The sequence below is a fragment of the Lynx rufus genome, unplaced genomic scaffold (genome assembly GCF_022079265.1).
Source record: "Lynx rufus isolate CCGP_SWC_20201006 ecotype Redwood Valley unplaced genomic scaffold, mLynRuf1.p SCAF_4, whole genome shotgun sequence".
NCBI classification, from domain to species: Eukaryota; Metazoa; Chordata; class Mammalia; order Carnivora; family Felidae; genus Lynx; species Lynx rufus.
In genome coordinates this window covers 125,945,275-125,972,912 of record NW_025814856.1, presented here as the reverse complement: position 1 = coordinate 125,972,912, position 27,638 = coordinate 125,945,275, and positions in this window count along the sequence as shown.

Here is a 27,638-nt window from a genome sequence, read left to right as displayed (position 1 = left end):
GATGAAAAGAGTTACCCCTGGGACAGGGATTTCACCTTCAGCAAACCAAATGATGGAGAAGCTTGGAACCTTAGAAGCTATTGGGACCTTTTCAGAAAGTCTGTGAGACGCCACACTCATGGCTCCTCCCACAGGCAGGTCTGGAATGAATTCATCCTTTTTATTCCCTCCCAAACCCGCTGCTGCTTCAGCCTGCCTCCTCTCTCTCTCTCTCTCTCTCTCTCTCTCTCTCTCTGCCTACTGTTAACACTTTCCCTCCTCAATATTTATGTCCTTGAACAAATACATTGTTTTTTCTACAATGATGAAAGGGAAGTCCATAAGCTTTGGAATAAAAATTCTGGCCAAAATATTTAAACTCGTAGAGATAATTTTGATGGTCACTGAGGCCAGTCTCATTAGGGATAGCCATTCCGCTTCATTGCAGTCCGAAAGTCTGAAGGTTTCCCTTTAGTCCTATGTAAATGAGACAGAGTTTCGAAACTCCCAGGTATTTCCTGACCTTCCCAGAGCTCATTCATTATTTGAAACTTTCACGGATGAACCATGACCTCGGCAGTCAGTGATCTGGATCCAAAGTTGGCTCTGCTCCCTCCTTTCTGTGAGTTCGTGGATACCCCGAGGCTTCTCTTTTGTCCTCTGTTAACCAGGATGACTGTAGTGCCTGCATCATCAGAGAACTAAATGAGATAATGCTGATCCATTAATGCTAATTGTCTTCCTTCTTTCCTTCTTAATTATGCCTCTTTCTTTTGTGTGTGTAAATTTTCCTGGGCTCTTTGTTTAGTCTCCAAATTCCTAAAGGGCTGAAGCTGCCCCTTTTCTTTTTGTATCCTGTGACAACACTGAACCTTGCCTGAGCCCTGGGGGGAAAACAGGGAAATTAATCACGCCTTTGTGTTCCAGAAACAGATTACTGCCAGTAACCATGGTTTCCCATGTGGCTCAGATCAGACTCCTGGATGCCCCCTTGTGGGTCTGGGACACCTGTAACAAGGCCAGACATAGACCCTCCAATCCCCTTTCTTTGCTTCGTAAATGGTTAGCTAAACTAGTGTGTCCCCATTGATCAACTGGGAATGAAATGCTGGTTAAGAAAACTTTAGTTAAGATTCTGTATTTTTCCCCAGGCTGAACTTCAGTGTCCCTCATCCTAAGTCAGCTTACAACCCCTCCTTAACAGCCCTTTGCTAGAATGGGCCAGCCCCTCAGGAAAACGGTTTCCCCTTTACTATCAGACCAAAGCATTCTATTCACCCCTCTTCTCCACACCTGCTTCTTTCCAGCCTCATAAACCTCTTTGTGTTCTAACACAAAGATGCTTGCACATCTACTGGTGGGAACAGTCTCCCCATTGTAACGGTCACTTTTCCCTATTGCGGTGAAACCTTCCCCTCTTGCCACAAATCTTTCAAATTAAGTCTTTTCTTACCCAACTCCAAACTGTTAAAAAATTCATGCTGTATTGAATGGAAAATGTTATTAGTTAGAAAAACAATCTCGGGCACCTGGGTGTCTCAGTCGGCTGAGCGTCCGACTTCAGCTCAGGTCTGATCTCACAGATCATGGGTTCAAGCCCCGCATCGGGCTCTGTGCTGACAGCTTGGAGCCTGGAATCTGCTTCGGATTCTGTGACTCCCTCTCTCTGTCCCTCCCCTGCTCATGCTCTGTCTCTCTCTGTCTCTTAAAAAATAAATAAACGTTAAAGAAAAAAATTAAAAAAAAAAGAAAAACAATCTCTTTCTTGAGCTGTTGCTAAACGAGGAATATGTTATGTCAGGTGCTGTGGGGGAAGTTCATGGTTTGGTTGGAAAGAACAGACAATAAAACGCTCCAGGTTAAATCACAGAAGGCGTAAAATAGTACAAAAGCAGTAGGTGACAACAGGCAGAGTGTGGTTAATCTCCAAGTGAGGAGTAAAGAGAATTAATGTTCCAAGTTCAGAGGAAGATCATAGGTATGAGGTTTAAATTTGGGCTTTGGTGTTTTTAATTACTTTGGATGAAACACGCGACATTTCTTTCTTCACCAGTGTGGAAAATGGTGATTTAAGAGTAGGTTAAGGACACTGGAAATTAACTTCTTTCAGCGGGATTTTGATCCTCTGGTACCAGAATGTGCCACTGCCTGCAGGGACTACATTTCTCAGGGTTAAGGTGATAATAGACATGCCACCTCCCATGCCCCATGACTTCTCTCTCAAAGGAATAAGCTGACAGTCTAAGCTCTCAGTTGACACAATGTCGCACACTGTATCTAAGTAAAATATATCACTGCCACACTTGGACATTTATTCCCTAAGTGCCTCTTTTAGAATCTGTGTAAATGCGGATTGGTTAGGGAGCTTTTTAATCATGGAGGTAGGAGGTAGGAGGTAGGAAAGGCTACGGGGGAGGGAAAAGGGAGAATTCCACCTAATCATTACGCTGGGAGCTTGACATATGTCACAACATTTAATTCCCGGAATATTACTTTCAAGTGGGTGCAAGTTTCCCCATTTTAAAGGTGCAGAGAGTTCTTGGTAAAGGAGAGCTTTTCAAGTAGAAACATGGAATTGGAAACAATCATTGACTCCCTACGCTGGTTAATTTGCCATAGTCCCTTTATTTTTGCCTTGCGTTCTGAGGAGGTGGTGAGGGCTCTGAATCATTAGTATGAAATGATAGTGTCCTCTGAGAGGAAATTGCTTTGAAAGCAGAGAGAAATCCTTGGGATCCTAGAGAAAAGATAAATGCGGTATTACATCTGGTAATTGCTTGCTCTAATAGGTGTAAGAGGTTACACATGTTTTAATGACTAAGAGATATTATCCCTAAAGAAATGGATGCAATGTTCTACTTTAAAGAGGACGCCAGAGGAAATAGGATTTAGCCATCCATGATTTTGGAGTTGTATTTTTCTGATTATAACAACAAAACTTGCCTACTCTAACTATTGACCTGGATATGCAAAGATACAAATTATACTGCTAATGTATTACACTGCTAATACTACATTCTACTTGTTAATTTTGCACATTGTTGGCTTTTATATCAATAAATACAATGGCTGTTTCTAGTATCTCTCTGTAATGCTCTCTGTAATGCTTCCCACAATTTCATTCCTTCCTTCCCGTATTAACTGAGATTTAAGTTGTGTCTGACATTTCAGAAACTGCACTGAGCAATCATGTTTGAGTACTTTTCTGGTAATTTCCCCCAAAGATTTTCTTGTGCTATCCTTGCTACTGCTTCTTTGATCTATTTTTTCTTCTGTCTTAATTTTGCTCTTCTTTATCCGCATCCTTGGATTAAATGCTTTACATTTATTTTCATTCTTTCATGTTTAAGGCAATGACTTTTCCTCTGAATATATTTTTAGCTATGTCATGTGGATTCTGATGCATATTATTTTTACTTTCATATTTCTTATGGTATGTAACATGCATTTTGATTTCTGTTTGGACCAAAGAATTACTGCGAGTGACTTCCAAATGTTGATATATTTTTTCAATCTAATCTAATTTCATATTTTTTTTAAATTTATTGAATTATGTTTTGAAATTAAGATCTATATTCGAAATATTTAAACATTTTCATATAATCAATTTTTGAAAAAAAACCATGAGTTTTTATTTATAAGGCAATTGAAATACATACACACAAACACTTTCATACACATATGTGTTAGGGCAGCCTCATTAATTCTACCCTATTCTTTAGAACCTCCGTTTTCTTACCTAATGGTTTTGTTTACTTGAGTTTTCAAAGATCCAGAAAAGTTTGCTTATATTTCTCAGTATAATTAAAATCCTGTACGTTTTCCTTGTATTTCCTATAGCTTTGCCTCTAAACATTTTGATATATTATTGTCACAGAAAAATTTATGACGCATATTCATGTTGGATTCGATCAGTGAGCAAAGTGATTCTCCGTCACATTTATTTTTTTTTCCACACTGGATTTTGGTTTTATATTGATTTTATGATCTTGTATCAGTTAAGAGTTGTTTTGAGTGCAAGAAACAGAGATCTGAAGAGTAGTTGAAACAGGATAGTCTTCTGCTTGTTTGTTTTCCCTCTCAAGTAAGAGTCAAGAGGTGGTGGGAGGCCTGGGCTGGTGGAGTAGTCCCATGATGTCATCAGTGACACAGGCTCCTTGTATATTCCTGCTCTAGCATCCTTGGTGAATTGCTTCTATCCTTGAGGTCAGCATATGGTTGTAAGATGGACACTCATTTATTATGTTTACATCCCAGCCAGGGAAAGGGGGAAAGTGGGGAAAGTAAAAGGGTACTCAGCTCTTTTTAAAGGAGCTTTCCTAGAAACCTCTCCCAGTACCTTCCACTTCTCTTTCATTCATTCTGTGGCTTCTCCTGTTTGCAAGGGAAATTGGGAATATTGTCATGCCCCATAAAATGAGTGTTAAGTCAATCAGTCAAGTATGAATTTTGGTTGGGCAAACAGGAGTCCCTAACACATGCCTTTTTTCTTTTCCATTAATGTCATTTACATCACTTTTTTTCCTTACACATCTTTTTCTTTCTTATCATTTTTCCCCCTTATATTTCTTAATCTTTCGCTTTAGATCATCTGTAGATAGGTTTGTTTACTTATGGGATTTATTTGTTTATTTATTTATTTATTATTCAATGTCAGAGAGGCTTTCCTTTAATTAGACAGTGGTTTAATCATTTGTATTTGTTATTAAACATATTTGTGTTTGGTCTTTTTGTATTACTTCCTGACTTTTACCTCTTTTCTTTTTCTTATTATTTTCTTCAGTTTTTATGTTATCTTCATGTTGTTTTCTTTATCTTTTAAATGTTTTCTTTAGTTGTTTTTCTTCTGTAATGTGAAAGATATACACATTTTTTGTTCTGCTAATATACTTTTTATATCTTCAGATAATTTAATTAAAACTTTGTTCATTTATCAACACTGCAAATGATACTATGGTAGGGTCCCCTCCCTAAGGAAAGGAAAAAAAACCTCAAGGCAACCTGGTTATATGCTTAAGTGACAACATCCTTCAAGAGTTTGTAACATAAGACCACTTAATCAGACTGCATGTTTGTGTGTTACCATATATGGGGAACAAAGAAGTAAAAAATATATTAAAAACTACGCCACATGGCGTTCAGGGCTCAGTTCTTTGGGTATGAACCTAACTGAGCGGTGCCGGCAGGAATAGAGTTGCTTCCTGGAAAGAAAAACCTCGGTATCATGACTCTGTGCTAGAATCCTGCTACAAGACATTATTTATTGAGTTCCCTCAGTGAAAAATAGGAAAAGCAATTCACACACATTCTCTTTTGATGGGGTTCTTGAGGAAACAGCTAAGAAAGAATTCTTGAGACGTCTGTAGTGCAAAAAGGTGATTTCATTAAAGCACGGGACAGGACTTGTGGGCAGAAAGAGCTGCACTGGGGTGGCTGATTATATATTTTTAAGTTTGTGGAGGGAGGGAGGTAGAGATAAAGTAAGTTTCTAAGGAATTTGGAAGCAAGGTTTCAGGACCTTGAGGGGCTAGCTGCTATTAAGATAAGGTTACTTTAAGTCTTTAATAAAACAAAAGCATCAAGGGAAGTAAGGCAGCCATGAGTTGCTTGAGGAAGGTCACGCTCTGCATGTTTCAGGTATATATCAGTGGACTGCAAGCTGTAAGGAAATTTAATTTAGGCTACATTTCTCTTGCCTTTGTTTCCCTCATCACTTTCACTCTCTTCTGCCTACTTCTTCATAAAACTTTTAGCTGATATGCACTGGAATTGTTTATAAATTATTTTTAGTGTTTATTTTTGAGAGAGAGAGACACACACAAACAGAGTGAGAGTAGGGGAGGGGCAGAGAGAGAGGGAGACACAGAATCTGAAGCAGGCTCCAGGCTCTGAACTGTCAGCACGGAGCCCAACTTGGGGCTTGAACCCATGAGCAGTGAGATCATTACCTGAACTGAAGTCTATCGCTTAACTGACTGAGCCACCCAGGTGCTCCAGCACTGAAATTGTTGATGCAGTAGAGAAGTTAAACACAGTGATCATCTTCCAAGAAATAGAACATGCACATTTCATCCAGACACAATATTTTCTGAATCAATTTATATATAATTTGATTTTTAAATTCTTTTTTAAATTTTTTTATTTTTAAGAGAGAGAACACAAGTGTAGGAGAGGAGCAAGGAGAGAGAGAGAGAGAGAGAGAGAGAGGGATAGGGAGAGAGAGAGAAAGAGAAAGAGAGAGAATATCTTAATTAGTCTCCATTCTCAGCACAGAGCCCAACATGGGGTTTGATCCCATGACCCCAAGATCTTGACCTGAGCTGAAACCAAGAGCAGGACGTTTAATGACTGAGCCATCTATAATTTGATTTTTGAAGTTGATTTGTTGCCCACTGCCAGTCCTTCAGTATCTTACTTTTGTATTTGTGAAGTCTAAATTTTGATTCATCCCACAATCAGCTGAAGAATGTCTTTTTTTTTTTTAAATGTTTTATTTATTTTTGACAGAGAGAGAGAGAGAGAGAGAGAGAGAGAGAGACAGAGCATGAGCAGGGGAGGGGCAGAGAGAGAGGGAGACACAGAATCTGAAACAGGCTCCAGGCTCTGAGCTGTGAGCACAGAGCCCAAAGTGGGGCTCGAACTCACAGACTGCGAGATCATGACCTGAGCTGAAGGTGGATGCTCAACCGACTGAGCCACCCAGGCGCCCCTGAAGAATGTCTTTAAGTACTTCCTTGACTATTTGCTGCCCAACTCTTTGTATATTTAAAAACAGCTTTTTCATTGTTTTTGAACATTAATTATAACTTGAGTGTATATAAATTGTTTTTTGTCATGAAATGTTATGGAGAATAAGTCTAGGGCATTATTTACTTACTAAATTAAGTAATTATTCTTTTTTAAGTGATTGCTTCTACCGAATGCATGTAGACTTGTTCGTTTATCTTTGAAATGCAGGATTTTTTGGAATGACCACTTTTCACTAATTGTGACTTGATGCGATAAACACTTTGGCTCTACATAGTTGGTGTAATAATAAGAAGAAAGCCTTTGGAGATTTATATGACTATAAGTTTCAGTTCTGTGACTTACCAGCTGTGGTCTTAGGTTCAAAGTAGGGTCATCATGTAATTTACTGTCCATATTCTAACACTTTGGAGAACGAAATGGTACCTCAAGTAATTTTCATTCATTTACTGATGTACCACAGGAGTGAATCAGCATTGTCCTAGGCAAACTGGGAATATACACTCATCTTATTCTAAGGATCATCTGTAAAATGGGCATAATTATAGTGTGTGCTTTCTAGGGTTGTGATGATCAAACAAGTTGCTGTGTGTGAAATGTTCAGTGCAGCTGCTGGTATATTGTTATCTGGTATTTATTCTCGTTAATGATAGTGCCATTTATATTTAAAATTCTCCTCAGCTAAGAGAAAATTTAAGTAATAACTTTTAATTTTGTTTTATGTTGTTCTCTCCTGTACCCCTATGAATACGATTGTCTTTTCTTTGGTCCTCATTTTATGTCATCCATATCTATCATTTATTTTCTGATAATATTAATCTCTTTCGCCTTTTCTTCTGCATTGTCTGTGATGTCTTCAAACCTAATCTGGTCACCACTAAACTACTTTTGGATCTTCATTATTTTTTACTCTTCCTAATACCATTTACAGTTATTTAATGGCATTATTAATTCCTTGAATCATTTCTTTAGCACTACCATCTTCCTTTTAATTTAAGTCTGTCTTTATACTATCATTTCATTTTTTTTTTTTTTTTTTATCTAGCTGGGCTCAGTTTCTGTATCTGTAAGAGGGGATATAATATCAACCTTATAGGATTTAAAAAAAATTTTTTTTAATGTTTATTATTTTTGAGAGAGAGAGAGACAGAGAGCAAGCAGGGAAGGGGCAGAGAGAGAGGGAGACACAGAATCCGAAGCAGGCTCCAGGCTCTGAGCTGTCAGCACAGAGCCTGATGTGGGGCTCGAACTCACAGACTATGAGATCATGACCTGAGCTGTAGTCGGCTGCCCAACCGAGCCACCCCAGGCAACCAGGCAACCTTATAGGATTGTTTAACGATAAAATGATTTAAAGCACTGAGAATAGATTTGGTATATAATAGTAAACGCTCAATACATTTAGTTAATATTATTTTTATAGAAAAAATATACATTTTTTAAATGTTTATTTATTTTTGAGAGACAGAGAATGAGCAGGGGAGGAGCAGAAAAAGAGGGAGACACAGAATCCAAAGCAGGTTCCAGGCTCTGAGCTGTCAGCACAGAGCCCAGCGTGGGGCTTAAACCCACGAACCATGAGATCATGACTTGAGCTAAAGTTGGACACTTAACCAGCTGAGCCACCCAGGCTCCCCTAGAGTAAATGCATTTTTGAAAAAATTCCTGCAGCTTAATTTTTTCTCCTATTCCTTAAAGTAATCTTTTCAAAGTAATAATCTTTATTTTTGTGTATTTATTATTTTTCCATTATTTTTTTTCAGAATTTTAAAGCTAATTCCACATTGTGTCTTTCTAAATAATTTTATTTTGATATAACTTACATACTATAAAATTTGTCTATTTGAAGCATATAATTAAAATTGACTCTTAGTAGTTTACAGAATTGTGGAAACATCACTGTCATCTTCATTACTGTGACTTTATAATAAGTGTTGAAGTCAGGTGGTGTTAGTCCTCCAACTTGTTCTCCTTCAATATTGTGTTGGCTACTCTAGGTCATTTACCTTTCCATATAACTTTACAATTGGTTTGTCAACATCCACAAAATGACTTCCTGGATTTTGATTGGGATTGTATTAAATCTATAGATCAAGTTGGGAAGAATGGACATCTTCACAATATTGAGTTCCTATCCATGAACATGGAATATCTCTCCTGTTTAGTACTTTGATTTAATTCATCAGAATCTCATAGTTTTCTTCATCTACGTCTTTTACAGATTTTATTAGAGTTACATCTAAGTATTAATGGGGGACTAGTATAAATGGTATTGTGTTTTAATTTCAAATTTCACTTGCCATTGCTGGTATACAGGAAAGGAATTGTCTTTTCTTTTGTCAATATGGTAGAGAGGGGGCAGGGTTACAGACAATCCAGATCTCTGGGGCTTGTTTTTCTGTACATTTTCTCATATTTTTAACTACTTTATCTGATACCAAATTATGAGAGTATCCTAATGGATCCTTAAAGTTAAACATTTCTTTCTTAATCCAGGGTGGATTAGCCTCATTTGTGGAAATTTGAGTTAGAGACAGTGGTTTTCAAACTTGGATGGACTTTGAACCACCTGGGAAGGCTGACACATAACCTGTGCCTGTGGTCCACTTCCACTTTGTTGTAATAGCCCAGGGTACAGCAATGGGGATTTTTAAAATTTCTACAGGTGATTCTAGTGTATAGTCAAGGTTGAGAAACACTGAGCTAAACAAAGCAGTTGCCCCTGTAGGTCTTCTGTATGTTGAGGGTAGATAGCCCCACTCCTACACAGTTGGCAAACAAATCAGTGCTTGTCTCTCCTATGGTATGAGTGCATGGCCACATAACCTCAGACTGCTCAATGTGTGTGGGCATGGGGTGTTCACTCAAGTCAGAGGGAGAAGGCACTGCAATTAAGAAGCTGTCGGCTCAGAAACTGTGTGAGACATGCTGAAAAAGTATGCTTACTTTTCCTTCAGCTAAACCTCTTCTCAAAAGTGTCCTACATGCAGTGGGTAGATGGGTAGGAAATATTGCCATTTTATCTACCTTACCTCCTTTTCCATACTTACTTTCCATCGCAGCGTGTTGGTGGTTCTCAAACGTTAATATGTATCAGAGTCACCTGGAGAGTCAATAAAGAGTAGAGCGGATCAGGCATATTAAGTAGGCAAAGGCCTGGGACGCTGCATTTTTACGAAGTTTCTCAGGTGATTCTCATACATACCAAAGTTTGAGAGTCACTGCACCGAGGCATTTTCTTGGGAACTTTAATTAGTAACAGCCCTAGGGAGGAGATTTATGCACTATTTTGATGCACATTCTGTGGTGGTTATACTTAGTAGAAATTTCTTGAGTTGTTATCTTTCTGCTTTGCTTGATTTTTGTCTGGAATGCATTATACATGTAAACACTAAGCACAATCAAAAGCATAATAATACGAGACAGCACATCATGAATACCTGAGACTTTAATCACATAATTTGTTCCTGCCTAGAAGTCTGGAGGTGTTCTGATTATATATTGTTGTGAAACAAACCTGTGCTTACAGATTCTGTGAATGAAGAATGTGGACAGGTTGTAGCACGAATGGTTTTTCACTACTTCATGATATCTGGGGCCTCCATAGGAAGACTTGAAAACGTTGGGTAACTTAAATGGCATCAGGCTGTCATATTTTAGAGACCTTTACACTCAAATGTTTGGCAGTTGAACTGGGATGACTCCAATGCTGAGCTCACTTGGGAATGTTGACCAGAATGCCTACATATAGTACGTCCATGTGGCTCAGGCTTCCTCAAAGCATAGCAACCCCAGGATAATTGAACATCTTACATGGTGGTTCAGGGATCCAAAAATGAGTATTCCTGTAAATAAGGCACAAGTAGGTGGCCTTCTATGATCTAATCATTGAAGTCACATAGTATCATCTCTACTATAACATCCTCTAATGGTTAAAGCAGTCACGAACCCAATTAGATTTAGACATGAACATAGACCCCATCTCTTTAAGAAATGCTTTATGCTCTAAAACCTCCACAAGAAGGGAAGCAGTTTGTCATGGGTAACCTGGATTGGCTAAACTTCAGTGTTGGACTCTTCGTTGTTTGACAAATCACCCATCTTACTGTAAAGAACACTGAAGTCTCATGTGTGTGGTTTGATTCCAACTTATATATTATTGTTCACACTTTTCAGTTAATTTTTATTTCTAAGTGTTATCATGGACTCAAGGCCTACTTATGGATTAATCTAATTCTAGTGGACCATAATTGTTAGTTTTCTAGTCACCTTTCTGCTGTTTGAACGCTCTGCTGTGTAAGCCTTCATCTCACATCCATCTACTTACCTGTCACTGTCTCCAGAATGTCTAAATAGGTCACCATCTCCAACCACAAATGATCGCAGGCCCATCTTATTTTCCCATCCTCAGATTTAGCACCCTTGCCCTATAGGGAAACTGTAATCCCCTGTAGGGAGAAAGTATGAAGATTGAATGCAGGCCCTGTAGGTTTGTATCACTATCTGACTCCGGATGGAATGATGCCAGGCATACCTGGGTAGTTTCAGTTCCAGAGTAAACATTTTTCAAAGTCGTCAGTTCATGCAAATGATTTCAGTTTTTACTTTTATATCTTTCTCAAATATAAGAGCTTCTCGGTCAATTATTTTCTCTTATCTGAACTGACAACTTTTCTTCCTCTCCCTTTTCTCATATATGGTGAATTTATACCAGAAGCAAAACATCGTACCCTATATTGTCACACTAAACTCTGTTTTAAATTAGAATGTAAGGATTCTTAGAAACAGTCATGTTAAGGTACATTCACTGAAAGCAAATTTAATACACTCAGTCTCCTATCACTTAAATAAGAGAAGATTCATTGCTCTAAACTTGATTCATGCTGTTATATCAGGTATCTTGTATATGTCAGCTGAAAAGGAGGTTCTGTTTGATTCCACAAACCACCTAGACTTCCTCAGGAACATCTTTTTCTTCACTGTCATTTGATGTATAGAATGCATCCAACAGAAAAAGAAGACAGGTTAGCACTCTGAAGGGTAGAGTCACAAGGGGGATATACAGTCCCTGATCTCAGCAACTCCAACCAGCTACAGAGTTTCTGCACTACTAGTGAACCAGCACACGGAATGTCCCTTGGCAGCATATTCACTGTATCATATGAGAAGGAGATCAAATTGCTGCCCCAGTTCCTAAAAATCGAGGTAGTGAAGTCTGCTATTGGCTGGATGGGGGGGGTATCTGGGGAAGTCTCAGATGGCTGTTATGACCCTAGTTAGTATAAAATGAGAGAGGGGATATAATAATGAGTTAGAATTCTGTCTCACCCGGGGCGCCTGGGTGGCTCAGTCAGTTGGGTGTCCGACTTCGGCTCAGGTCATGTTCTCATGGTTCGTGGTTCGAGCCCCGCGTAGGGCTCTATGCTGACAGCTCAGAGCCTGGAGCCTGTTTCCGATTCTGTGTCTCCCTCTTTCTGGCCCTCCCCCGCTCACGCTCTGTCTCTCTCTCTCTCTCTCAAAAATAAATAAACATTAAAAAAGAATTATGTAAGGACTCTAAGATAACAATAGATTCTTCTTTTTTGTGTGCTGGGATACTTCTGGTTATCTGTTTGGCCAGAAACCAAAGCTATTGTCTTATTTTCAAAGACCCTCTCCCCAAGCAAATGACAGAGCCAATGTACCATCTCAGTGATTCAGAAGGCAAGATCTCTATGTCCATGTGTGTTTGACTGCAGTGGGAGTGGTACAAAAGCATTTGAAATAGTCCTTAAAGATTCCTTACTGCCTCCTACCTCACTTGGCCGTACTTCTTTGAACAGCAAAAGCGGCCTTTTCTACTTTGGTTTGAAATTAAATCCCCAGAACCCAGACCTATACCCTACAGTCTCATGTTTACTCCTGCTTGGCCTGACTCCTCCAAATTCCCATTCATTTCCTGACCTTGTTCTGTCTCCATCTTGCCTTTGAATTAGGTTTTGAATTAGGTTATGAATTAGGTTTTGGGAATCTGCCTACACCCTTTTTCTTAGGATGGTCTCTGGAGCAAACTACTCCAGGTGAGACCATGATAGATGATGAATTCACAGTGAAGCAGAAGCTGGGGCAACAGCTTGGGGGATTCAAGTTGTCCTTTTCCTTCACTCCCTATCAACTAGAATGCTGAATATGTGCTACAGTGGATCTGGCCTCTTCCTAAAAGCAGCACCTTTTTGGCCACTGAGACAGACTCAGGCCCCCAGAGACTGGATGGAAAAAGCACTCGGTAATGAGGAGGAGTCAAGGAAGAGGTTGCCCACAACTTGAGGTAGGGTCCATACAAATATGACAAGAAGAAATTGGGATGTGATAGGGATTCAGTGAGGAATCTTTATACTTTTTATCTTACCTAGAGCAGAAATGGAAGGCCCATACTGAAACGTAGTAACACATTTATTTTACTATTTTGGGACATTGATACAATAGTTTCTCAAATATACACACACATGCACGTAAATATCAAAAGGGGATATATAATTTTAAGCAATATGGACCTCAAAATGTTTAACTCTTTATAATTCCTGAAGAGTAGCTTTCAAAAAGTATTCTCAAGTATTATGCCTTTCCTTCCTCCTTATAGAAGTGAAACTAGCTAGTCTTAGAAGGGACATGATGGCTTTGCAGTACCTGGCTCAGAAGGAAATGACACAATCCATTCTTTTCATCTTCTCTCTCTCTAAGACTATAACAATTATGTGGAGATTGCGATGGAATTTTTCTGAAGCTTCCAAAAACTTCTTCCCAGATGCCCAATGACCTTTTGCTTTAACTACTTATTTTCTTTGTTGAGAACTGAATAGGGCCCCATAAAAATAAGATAATAACCCAAGGGAGATGGGGGAAAAAGTTGTTATACTTTATTTCCTTAAATGTATTATAAATTTTCTGGAAGTCAGGAATGTGGTTTTAGCTTTTTGTAGCTTCCACATCACCTATATCAGGGTCTCCCCACTCAGGCCCTCAATTAGTATTAATAGAATATGTCATGTTATCCTGTTTACCTCCTCTATCCACCTGCTATTTACATCTGTTCAGTGATCGAGGTCTGCCTGTACACTTTTTTTTTAATGTTTTTGTTTTTGCTTTTTGCGGGGGGAGAGAGAGAGAAAGAACTCCTCCCAGCACAGAGCCCAATGCAGGGCTCCATCTCAAAAACCGTGAGAGTATGTAAATTGAGTCAGATGCTGAACTGACTGAGCCATCCAGGCGTGCTGTGCACCATTAAAGAAGCCTTTAATGCTTTATGAAACTCTCTATTCTTTTTTTTTTCCTTAAAAAAATTTTTTTTTAAATTAGTTAACATACAGTTTCAGGAGTAGAGCTCAGTGAATCATCACTTCCATATACTCTCTATTTCTTTTACTCTCCACCATCACGGGCCTTCTTCAGGCCACTAACATCTCTTGAAACAATCTGATGCAGTCTTCCTTGCTTCTCAGTCTTGGTTCCGAGTTTCATATCTTTCATCTTGGCCCCAGAGCACCTGTCTTATCTCTGCCAGTGTATTACAGAGATCATATTATCCCCTTGTCTTTTCCCTGGGCTTGAGGATGAGATTGGCACACTTTCGATACAGAGTGAACATCAGTTGAATGAGTACTGATGGAGCCATCTCTAGATGTTCATGTGGATTACAGGTGGCTAGCTGGGAGCTTAATGTTTAGTGTTTCTGTTATTATTTACAGAGGTCAATAGGTACAACCAAATCTGAAATTAATTAGATTGACTTAAAGATGAAGTCACCATGGTTGTTAAACCTTAGCATAAATACATTGTGCTTAAGCTCAGACTATGGTAAAATTTACAGCATGAAATAACAGAAGAAGGGAGAAAAACTGGTATCTGTTGCATTTCCTGTATGGGCCAGCAGAGTTGAGTGTTACCTTTTTTACCCTTTACAAAAGTATATTGAGGTAGATATTAGCCTTCCCATTTCACAAATGAGGAAATCGAGGCAAGAGTAACATACCCAGAAGGGTATAGAACTGAGCTTTGACCCAGGATGGCTGATTCCATGCCCACAATTACTCTAACATTCTGCAGTGGCTGAGGTGACTGCTCTCAACTCTCCTTGGTTACATCTGACTTGGTTCATAATTTGAACATTCTCCTTTTGGGTGCTTCAGAACTTCAAATAGCATAAAGAAACATTCCCAGGGAACCAAGAAACCTGTCTGCCAATAATGAAACATTACTCACAAAGGGCAGGTACGGGCAGGTACCCCAGGAACCTGGTGTCATAGGCAAGCTCAGTTGAGCGATGTGGCTCCTTGCAGACCAGGTCTGTTCTTGAGCATGGAAGTGCTGTGTGGCGGGGGCTCCAAGGGCTGAAAAAGCCATCTTCATCTGGTTGGCTTGTGCCTGCTCTTCGTGGTCGTGAAATATAATCCAGGCTTCAGATTTCGTAGCCTGTGGGATTTCTCCACGTGGGGATTGTCAAATTTGGTCTTTTCTTTTGGGTCCGTCAGATAGGATGGCAACAGGGAAGCCTGCTGCTCGTGGGCTCTTTTGGAAAATTGCTGTTCGCTCAGATGGATGAGTTCTAACATTGTGTGCCAGGAATGTCAAATTGTCTGCTGTGGCTTTAAATTTGTAACACCAACCCAGAAGGGAAAAATGAAACTTTCTTTATTATAGAAATCAACCTAGTTCACGAAATACTGTTTCTGCTCTGTAGTAGGCAAAAGAAACCCAAAAACAAACCTTTGTCTTTCCCTTTCAGGCTATTTAATTTTAAACTCAATGTCTCTGAGCTGTTCTCTTTATATTTCTTTTTCTTCCCATTTCTCTGATGGCATCACTTTCTGCATCTGCTGTGGGGTTGTGAATCTCTGACTGCATTCCAGCCCTTAATTCTCTGCTGTCTTCTAGGCCCCTTGAGAACTTTCTGCGTCTCTTCCAAGGCCTGTGATGGGTGGTCTCACTGTGCCATGCCCCTTACTAACCTGTAGCAGCCTGCCTTTGTTGGTATGAGGCAGTCGGCATGACTGTTTCCTGAATGACTTCCAGACATGGAATGTGGTACAAACCTTTCTGCATTTGAATCCCGAAACTTATTCTATCCACCCCCCCCCCCAATAATGGGTCAAATCTGCAGGAAAGGACAGTCAGAAGTCAGACCCCAACATTAACATCTATTATGTTGTTCTTTTTTTTTCCAATACTCTGTAGAAAATGTTCTTCTCTTCAGGGAGTAAAGAATAGTTAGGTAGAATTCTCCTCCTGCCTCACCGTATAAATTGTAGGCTGTGAGTCCATCAGAAATTTTCTCAAGAATCTGGATCTAACAAATTACAGCTAAGGATCCCAAGATTTGTGGGGTTTTTTCGCTTCTGTAGCTTTACAAACATGAGATTCAGAGACTTCCTTTTTCTAGGCTATTTCTGTGTTGTCAAAGATGACAGAACATGTAGAAAGTTATTGCTGTTGCCCATTTGATGGTGTACTGATATTTGGATGCCATGGACTGCAAGGAACAGAAAACTCAACTCACAGAAGATTAAACCATGAAAATGGAATGTTTATTCCATAGAGAGCGGGATCTGGGCAGTATCAGAGCGGGGTTGGTAGCTTCCTTGATCCTCTGTACCCTGCTATCCTGTTGCCAATGTCTCCCTTCCTGGGGACAAGATGGTACGTACCCAGATCCCTAATCATCACATCTTCACATGTCAGACTCCAAAGCAGAAAGTAAGGATGGCAGAGGAGGGTGTGCTTATCTGCCTCTCTTTTCCTAGAGAAAAATATTTTCATGCTGCCCATGAAGGTACTGACAGTTATCTCTTTATATCTTGTTGGCAAGAACGAGGTCATACGGCAACCCCTACCTCTAAGGGCATCTGGAAAATGAGTGCCTGGCTTTTAAGGACTTGATGGTAGAAGGAAACAAGGAAAAAGAGTGCTGGAAATGACTGCAGAGTAGCCGAGTTGGGTCATGGAGACAAGGAAGCCCAAGAAGAAGCAACCTCTTACCACTGCATCAACACGTTCTCCTTCCTTATTTCTGACCTGGGCATATTCTCCCCTCCCCATGCCTGCTACCTTTCTCACACTCACTGAGGCACTGCTCATGGATCATGACACTTAGACCTGCTGTGCCCTGGTATATCCTTAGTTTTTTCTCAAAACTGTAGTGCCATGAGAAATCGACCAGTTGGCTTAAAAGGTAAAAATGTAGATCTCATTGTGGAAAATTGTGAGGAAAAATTTAACTCTGGATTTAGACCACTTTGATTTGAATCTCCAACCCATTTCTTAACAGTTACCTACCTTTGGCAAGTTAGATGGCAGCTTTGATGTCTTCCTAAGTAAAATGAAGACGGTGAGGCATATGCCAGGCTCTGTGAGGATTAAATACAAATGTGTATTTAGAATGCCTGGAACATCATGGGTGCTCAATCAATGTGAGGATTAATATCAAATGATTGAAGTAGTTGGTGTGCTCCCAGGATGGAGAGAAAAGGACCCCTCGAAGATGCTGGAAGTGAAGGCTAACTCACAGGAATGCTGCTGATTGTGCGTGTGCCTTAGGGAACAGGTAGGGACAACAGAGAGGCAAGATGGTATTCTGGATACAAAGACAGCCAGAGAAAAATTGTGGAGATAAGAATTTGAAAAAAAGATTAGGACAAGAGTGGGGGTGTCAAGCTGTGAGTAGCGGGGAAAAGACTTAAAAACTAAATGCTGGCAGGTTTTGTAGGGTCCTGCGTGACAGGCTAAGGAATGTAAGCTTGACTCTAGGAAAAAGGGAGGCATTCGAGATTTTTGAGCAAGGAAGTGGTATGATATCACCCTGATTTACTTGATAGAAGCTTTTTTTTCCTTTATTGTAATATTTAAAGGTAGGATTTTAACTGATAGTTGCTTAAAAAATAGATGTTGATTGGCTTGTTCTCAGGAGCACCTGTTGCTTTATGTCAAGATATTGCTAATATTGGTTTTTTTTTTGTTTGTTTAGATAGTTGGATGCTACAAGGACAGAAACCGATTATTACAAAAGTATAAAACAAAACAGGACATGTTTTATATGTATGCATGCTTGCCTGTATTTTTTGTGTACATTTTTGGTATAGAATTTGGATATAGTAGAGATATTGGAATTGACCTATCTTTGGAGGACTCTCAAACCAGATCAATGGATTTGAACCCCAGCACTGTCACTCTTTGCTGTGTGATCTCGAGGAGTTATTTAAATGATCTGTGACTTCGTTTCTTAATATGTAAAACAGACAATGAGGGTACCAACTTTTACATATATAAAGAACTTTAGAATAAACAATGTGAGGCATAGTAGGTATTCAATACATATTACTAGTAGTAGTTGTTCTACTTGATTTGTAAATATTTTTTACTCCGTTAATCCTCATTTAGTGACAGTCTCAGTTGCCACAAACCTTGATGTGATCTGGCTAGAAAGGAAGAAAGTGTATTTATAGAGTGTTATGCACTAAATGGAATCCTCACTACAATTACTTATTACAAATTTAAGATGTGCCGGGAACTGTGTCCAGTTGTTATACATGTCATTTATTTGTTTCCCTTTTGCTGGTGAGGAAACTGAAGCTCAAGGAGAGTTTTAAGGAGTTTACCTCCAGTTCCATTCCCCCAGCTGGTTAAGAGATGAAATTCCAACTGAAGTGTGTGTAATATCAAAACCCAAATTATTCCTACCTAGGAAATGCTGGATACTATGGAAAACATAGTATGCTGGGATTTAGGAGGTCTGGGTACCATTCTGAGTACCCATCCTTAAGAACTCTGTAACTTTATGAAAATATTATTTTCTTATACTGTATATAAAAAAGGGTATCATATTATCTTGCTAGATAATATGTTCTAGAGTTAATGAAAAATTAAATGAGGTAATAAATGTGAAAGTGACATTAGAGGGAATGACATTTGAGTGAATGATATCATCTTCTTCATCATCATTGATAAATATAGGGAGTAAGTGGGAAAATTTCAAAAGAAAGTAGGAACCAAGTGTGAGCCTTGGGCCAGGCAGATCCTCTCTAGGCTCCACAGTATTCTTTGGGGAGTTAAAAGATGGAGGAATTAGTTTATTGTTATAGATTAAATCAGGGCATAACAGAATTGTGTGGAAAGTAAGATGGGTGAGACTTTTGAAAGAAATAAACACCATTGTCATTTACCCATAATTTGGAGAAAACTAGTTTCTCTGTACAGCTGACATCTGATCATCCACATCAGTAAAACTTCAAGTGAAAAAAATTAATTTTATTTTGTGAATCAAAACGTGGAATGTGTTTTAAGAAGTAACATATGCCAATAATTAATTTGAGCCGCTTAGAACATTTTGAGAAATTAGAAATTTATAAACATAGAACATACTCACGTATCTGTTGTAGTTAAAGACCATATGTTGCCCGGGTAAGAATTCATTAATCTCCTCATTGTTTTCCAGTTATTCGCTTGTGATGGGACTTCAGTTATTAACCATTTGTGACCATCCTTTAGGTCCATATTGACTCAAGTTGCACAATTGAAATATCTTTTGGGGAGAATAAGTCAAATATGTATTACCTATTTATTACACAGTTATCTCATTTAAAACATTTAGGAATTGAAAGGGTACCTTCTATTCTCACAATTGTATTGGAATCATGGAGTCTTCTTTATTTTGAAGTTACAGTGTCTGACCTCCAGGACCCTTTCTGCTTGGGAAGAGAAAGGGTTGTCAGGGGAGCAGAGTGGATCTTTCACATACATGGAAATATTGCTAATAATACATTCACTGTCCTAACATATTAATAGAGCATACACATAGGAAGATAGATATTTCATTCAAAGATTCAGTTTGGGGGGATTCTCATAACTGAGTCAGTTGGGAATGAGGTCTCTAATCAGGTCTAGAATTTAAAAGAGAAAGGGGGCACCTGGGTGGCTCAGTTGGTTAAACGTCCAGCTTTTGATTTTGGCTCAGGTCATGATTCCACAGTTTATGAGATGGAGCCCCACGTGGGGCTCTGCACTGACAGTGAGGAACCTGCTTGGGATTCTCTTTCTTTCTCTGCCCCTCCACTGCTTGCTCCCTCTCTCTCTCTCTCTCTCTCTCAAAATAAATAAATAAACATTTAAACAATAAAAGAGAAAGAGAACGTAACTATATTTGGGGGACAGATTATCATTTTTGTTTTTAAGAAGTTCCAGTCAAGAAACATTCAACAAAGAAACAATTTACATAATTTAAGACTTAAAAGAAGAGTTGGGAGCTATTTTTTCTTGGTCTACTTAAGGCTTTTTGAAATGGGAACTGCCTAATCAAAACTTTAAATATATGGCCAAGACGATGATCAGGTCATAGGTACTTTTCAGTCCCATTAGAAGGATGATTATAGTAACATAATCGTGATGTGTGTTATGATGGATATCATCAGCCTCCTGGCTTCAGGATTAAGGAGACCTTGGAACTCCATGGATTGACAACTGTTTATCACAGTGACTCCCAGGAGAGCCAATTAAACGATGGAAGCTCCTTGGTGGGGTTAGTGCATTACTTCCTTTAACTTCCTCACACCTGCTTAGATGTTTGCAGTAATTCTGGCACTGTCTTTGAGGGTCTTTGAGGCTGTGCTCCTGTCACTTTCCTTTCAGTCCTTAGATTTTTTTACCCCTACCAAACAGAAGGAATGGCAAATGAAAAACTCCTTTTTTAAAAAAAATTAAAAAAAAAATTTAATGCTCATTTAGTTTTGAGAGAGAGAGCGAGCAAGCGAGCATTACCAGGGGAGGGGCAGAGAGAGAGAGAGAGGGAGACACAGAATTTGAAGCAGCCTCCGGGCTCTGAGCTGTCAACACAGATCCTGATGCAGGGCTCAAACCCACGAGCAGCGAGATCGTGACCTGAGCTGAAATCAGACATTTAACTGACTAAGCCACCCAGGCACAGGCTCCCCTAAAAACATTTTTTTAATGTTTACTTAAAACAAGAAAGAGAGACAGAGTGTGAGCAGGGGAGGGGCAGAGAGAGAGAGGGAGACCCAGAATCTGAAACTGGCTCCAGGCTCCAGGCTGTCAGCACAGAGCCCGACATGGGGCTTGAACTCTCGAACCATGAGGTCATGACCTGAGCTCAAGTTGGACGCTCAACCAACCAAGCCACCCAGGCGCCCCAAAATTTCCTTTATACAACTGGAAACAAGATATGTCTTTCCTGAGATCTTCTGAGTTAGGGGAGGGAAAACCAAAGTGCCAACTGAACATACGATTATGAAAAGACAGAATCGCCTTTTTTGCAATTTTACATATGTAGCGTATTTAGAAGATTCCTAAAAGATTACAGAACGAGGGAATAAGACTTTTTGGCTGCACTCAAAGAGAATCAGGGATATCATGGGCATATGAATTAATTTGAGACTCATGCAAGACATATCTAAATATGACAATATGCTCATGTAGTAACCATGAACTCCAGTATTAGAGCCAATACTCTGCTAAAGGCTTTACATGCGCCATTTTATTTGACCTTAATAACAACTCTAGGAGGCAGATATTAGAAGGAACTCATGACCAGGGAGATGAAATAATTTGTCCAAGGATGCATAAATAGTAACGGGGAGGCAGGATTCACACCCAGCTTTGTCTGAAATGAAAATTCCTGCTGTGAATGATGTAGGATGATGACTGAGCTTTGCGCAGATCCTTGCTTATTGTGGTCTACTGGGCTGTATGCTTGGTGAGGCCAAGGACTGCTTCAGTCTTATTTCAGCTGCCTCCCAGCACCAGGAACAATGCTTATCTTAGAGCAGGAATCTGGTTGTCTTGGTTGAGTGAATGAATGAATGAATGAATGAATATCTAAGCTTCATTGATGACCTTGAATAACAAAGTATTTCAGAAGGGTTGAACTCTGAATATGATGAGACTTAGGAATTCTTCAATTAATTTCACATATAGTTTCCTTTTATATATGCTCTAGGGTGGCAGATAATACAAATCTATGCCTGCATAAATTTAAAACAGCTTTTTTAACAACTGTAAAAATTTTCTGAGTTATAAGAACGTTTTGTATGTGGTTTAATCAGCCGTTCTTTTTTCCTTTCTCGTGCATACAACAATGGTATTTCTTCTAATTGGTTCCTAGAGTCTATGGCTTATTATCCACAGGAGGCAGGATGATTTTTTTTTTAACCTTAAGTCAACTGTTTTCTCTCTCCTGTTCATCCTCCTTAAGTGGCTTTTCCTTTCACAAGAGTGGACTGCAAAGCCTCTCCGTGACTTACGCCACCCCGTGTATTCTGTTCCTCCTCTGATCTTATTCCCCACCGACCCTGAGCCACCTTCCTTCCAGCATCACTGGCCTTTTTGCTTGTCTCTTCCAACATGCCAGACAGGCTTTTGCTTCAGCACCTCTCTGCACTGTCTCTTCCCTCCACCTGCAATTGCTTTTTTTATAGATGTTCCTAAGACTCCTATCATTCTGATCTCTGTCAAACTGTTACTTCCTCAGCGTCCTTTTTGATCATTCTCTACATCCCTGCCTCTCCCTGTCCTCTCAGACTACTGTCTTACTCTCTATGGACTTTGTTATTCCCTAACTTCCAAGTGTGCATTCTCAGCCTCCCTCCTGCCTTTCCCTCTCACACCCCACTGAAATGCAAATGAGACTTGGGGTGCTTTGCTTACTGCTTTGCTCACTGCTATATCTTCAGTATCTAGAACAATGTCCAACAGAGAAAGTTTTGAATAAACCCTTGTCAAATTATTTAGTGCATGGATGGATGGATGGATGGATAGGCCTTCTAGAAGGCCAACACAGGTCTGTGGGGATGCATGATACAGGGGTGGAGTACTATGCGCCATTGTATTGTTGGAAGGGGGCATCGTTTAAAAGGCCAGAGGGTGGATATACTTGGTACGTGAGGTTCTCGGGTCAACATTCAGAAATCCAAACTCGTTATCTGGTTCTGTAGTCACTAATAATAGGAGATGAGATAAAAAATACCAGGAGTTGCAAAGATTGCCAAATGGGGGTGGTAATGAGATACAAGGACTTCTTAAAATCAGGAAGCCCAAGCTTGTTCCTCCTGAGCACTGTTGAGTTGCGGAAGGTCGTTTTGTCTTGCTATTTTAGTCATTAGGGTAAACAACTCCTGTAATTTTTTTCTTAGGCCTATTCTACTCTTCTCTGCTCCTATATTTTCCTTTTCACTCTTAGAAATTGGCACAGAGCCCTATTATTTGCAGACAATCTTTCTTTTAATTCAAATCCAAGTTAGTTAACATACAGTGTAATAATGATTTCAAGATTTTGGGAGTAGAATTTAGTGATTCCTCACTTACATCCCAACAAGTGCCCTCCTTAATGCCCATCACCCATTTAGCCCATCTACCCACCCAGTACCCCTCCAGCAACCCTCAGTTTATTCTCTAAATTTAAAGAGTCTCTTATGGTTTGCCTCCCTCGGTGTTTTTATCTTATTTTTCCTTCTCTTCCCCTATGTTCATCTGTTTTGTTTATTAAATTCCACATATGAGTGAAATCGTATGATATTTGTCTTTCTCTGACTGACTTTTTTCACTCAGTATAATACACTCTAGTTCCATCCATGTTGTTGCAAATGGCAAGGTTTCATTCTTTTGGGTCGCCGAATAATATTCCGTTGTATATATATATACCACATCTTCTTTATCCATTTGTCATTTGATGGACATTTGGGCTCTTTCCATAATTTGTCTATTGTCAATAGTGCTACTATAAGCATTGGGATGCATGTGCCCCTTCGAATCAGAATTTTTGTATCCTTTGGATAAACATCCAATAGTGCAATGGCTGGGTTATAGGATAATTCTATTTTTAATTTTTTGAGGAACCTCCATACTGTTTTCCAGAGCGGCTGCACCAGTTTGCGTTCCCACCAGCAGTGCAAAAGGGTTCCCCTTTCTCTGCAGCCTCGCCAAAGCTTGTTGTTTCCTGAGTTGTCGATTTTAGTCCTCCTGAAAGGTGTGAGGTGGTATCTCATTATGGTTTTGATTTGTATTTCCCTGATAGTGAGTGATGTTGAGCATGTTTTCATGTGTCTGTTAGCCATTGGGATGTCTTTGGAAAAGTGTCTATTCATGTCTTCTTTCCACTTTTTCACTGTATTATTTGATTTTTGGGTGTTGAGTTTAATAACTTCTTTATAGATTTTGGATACTAACCCTTTATCTGATGTGTCATTTGCAAATATCCTCCCCCATTCCGCTGGTTGCCTTTTAGTTTTGCTGATTGTTTCCTTCGCTGTGCAGAAGCTTTTTATGTTGATGAGGTCCCAGTAGTTCATTTTTGTTTTTGTTTCCCTTGCCTCTGGAGACGTGTCAAGTAAGAAGTTGCTGCAGCAAAGATGAAAGAGGTTGTTGCCTGTGTTTTCCTGAGGATTTTGATGGTTTCCTGTCCCACATTTAGGTCTTTCATCCATTTTGAGTTTATTTTTTGTATGTTGTAAGAAAGTGGTCCAGGTTCATTCTTCTGTATATTGCTGTTCAGTTTTCCCAACACCATTTGCCTAAGAGAGTGTCCTTATTCCATTGAATATTCTTTCCTGCTTTGTCAAAGATTAGTTGGCCATACATTTGTGGGTCCATTTCTGGGTTCTCTATTCTGTTCTATTGATCTGAGTGTCTGTTCTTGTGCCAGTACCATACTGTTTTGATGACTACAGCTTTGGAGTATAGCTTGAAGTCTGGGATTGTGATGCATCCAGCTTTGGTATTCTTTTTCAGGATTGCTTTGGCTTTGGGGTCTTTCCTGGTTCCAGACAAACTTTAGGGTTATTTGTTCTAGCTCTGTGAAGAATGCCAGTGTTATTTTGATAGGGATTGCGTTGAGTATGTAGATTGCTTTGGGCAGTATTGACATTTTAACAATATTTGTTCTTCCTATCCAGGAACACGGAATATTTTTCCTTTTTTGTGTGTATCTTCTTCAATTTCTTTCACAAGCTTTCTATAGTTTTCAGTGTATGGATTTTTCACCTCTTTGGTTAGATTCATTCCTAAGTATTTTATGGTTTTTGGTGCAATTGTAAATGGGATTGATGCCTTGATTTCTCTTTCTGCTGCTTCATTATTGGTGCATAGAAATGCAACAAATTTCTGTGCATTGACTTTATATCCTGTGACTTTTATGAATTCATGTATCAGTTCTAGCAGTTTTTTGGTGGAGTCTTTTGAGTTTTCCATGAGAGTATCATGTCCTCTGCGAAGAGTGAAAGTTTGATTTCCTCCTTGCTGATTTGGATGCCTTTCATTTCTTTGTGTTGTCTGATTGCTGAGGCCAGGACTTCCAACACTATGTTGAATAACAGTAGTGAGCATGGACATCCCTGTCATGTTCCTGACCTTAGGGGGATGCTCTCAGGTTTTCCCCACTGAGGTGATATTAACTGTTGGTCTTTTGCATATGTGGGCCTTTATGATCTTGAGGTATGTTTCTTCTATCCCTACTTTCTTGAGGGTTTTTATCAAGAAACTACCCTGTATTTTGCCAAATATTTGCAGACACTCTTGACAGGAGCTATGTGCAGGGGACTTTTGCTAATATTTCAGAGCTTCAAACCATCCTTCTGTGCCCCTTTCTATTTTGTCAGCTGGCTCCTTTCCTTGTTGTCTCTGCCAACAGGGGGAGCTAGAGGAAGGATGGCCAGTTGTCAAGGGGAAGGGACATGCTCCTTCACATGTGTTTCCTGTTCATCTCAGCCATACCACAGCAATGGTGGTTTGTCCCCTCACTGACAGCAAGTTCTGGCAGCAGCAGGTACCTACTTTGTTGTTAGAACCAGCCTCATGGTATCCTCTCAGGGGTCACAGTGCTGGCCAGCAAGGGCTCCACTCAAGGTTTGAGTCCCAACTCCACAGGTTTCCTCCTCCAGGTCCCTGAGGTGTAGGTGTCACCCCATGCCGATCAGGCAGTGCCCTCTCACTAGAGTCTTCCATCCCAGTTCCGAGGGATGCCTCCTCTGAGCATCGAAATTTTGGTAATCCTAGTCCCTTCCCCTTGAACTCCCAACCCCAGAGATAGTTGCTACTTCTTGCGGTCATAACCTCTATAAAACCTCAGTGTCCCTGTTTGTATTTTCTCTTCTCCAATACCTAATTATACTTTGCGTTAAATTCTTTATATAAAAATACCTGATGTGATCACTACCTCCTGGCTGGACACTGGCTGAGACAGACCTGGAGGAAGGATAACCGGTTTCTGATAAAAGAGGAAGAGGTTCTGACTTTACCATTGCAGGTTGGCATTTAGATGTATCCTCCCAAAGGAGATCTGCATTCTAATGCTATTCAGGTAACAGGGATAGTGTTTTGAGTGGGGGGCGGGGGGGGGGGGGCGTTAAAAATCTAAAAGAGAGAATACATGTCATAAAATAGATAATGTTAAACTATGAGAACCATAAAATAAAACATTCTGAATTACAGAGGTTAACATGATAATAAAAGAAATAAATGTGCAAGGGATTCCTAAAGGAGATGATTCATAATGTATTATTGAAAGAGATAAAAAGGAATCAGATGTAATAGATCTTATTATTTCAATTGTATGTGGGAGTAGAAAAGGGCAAGCAGAAGTAAAACTAAATTGAACATTTCGTTTGATGGTCAACATCAATAGGTGCAGATGTATATTTCATATTGGTAGGAAAATCTTAGCTTTTCTTTCCCCCTCTAAACTAAAGGCTCTAAACCTGATAACGATACTTCATCTTTATATCCAATATTCAAGGAGCCAACAATCTAATTGTTCTTTTCTTAAACACAGAAACACAATTATCCTTTTATTGTTCTAAGTCACTGGTGTTATATATTCATTTTGGAATAACTAGAAGATACAGATAAACCAAAAATAGCATCATGCAGACAGTGTTATGTTCTGTAGTCCTTTTTTTATGTGCTTATCTATTTAGGTATGTATTTATATGCCTACTGGAACAATATAAATGTTTATAACCTGTTTCTTTTCTTAACATATATCATAAATGCATTTTTCTCATCAATAAATATCACATAATAGTTATGTTGGCTTACTGCCAGTTTCCCTCTCAGATTCATTCCCTATCTTTTCCTGCTCTGTTCTCAACTACAGGCAATTACACATCCCAGACTTCAATGCCTCTCTCATTTCCAAATAGATTCACCAATGGGAGAAACTGGTGGAAGATTGGAAGGATAAGCCGGGGTATTTCTCTGCCCTTCTTTTTGTGTTAACTTCTGACAACCACTGGTCCCTTCTGTGGCTCCAGCAATAGTAGGACAGCGCTTTCCTCCCTAGAACCTTGCTCCTGTTCCCACTGGGGGTGGGGCTTCCACAGGAAGGTCCCAACTTCTGGTTGCAGTGACACCACTTCCTCCCCATCATCAGTCCAGGCATCAGGGTGCGAGCAGCTTTATGCTGTTGTGACACTCTGTGTTGTCTCATCATCCTGCTTGCCTTCTCAGTTCTTTTGTCACCTGTATAGAACCAATTCCCTGAGAGGGCTATGACTAACGATAACTCTACTGCTGAAATCTTTCTTCTTGCATGAATATGCACTATTTATTTTTTTAGATTTTAATTCCAGTATAGCTAACACACAGTGTTATATTAGTTTTAGGCGTGTGATATAATCATTCAACACTTCCATGGATCACCTGGTACTCATCATAAGTGAGCTCCTTCATCCGGAACCATCCCCCTAGCCATCTCTCCTCTGGTAACCATCAGTTTGTTCTCTGTAATTAAGAGTCTGCTTCTGGGTTTGTCTCTCTCGCTTTCCTTTGCCTGTCTGTTTGTTTCTTAAATTTAATATTGCTTCTTTATTCAACACAGGATATTTCAATTTCATGCCATTATGAACTAGGCTACAGTGCACATCTCTTGCCCATTAGTCTAA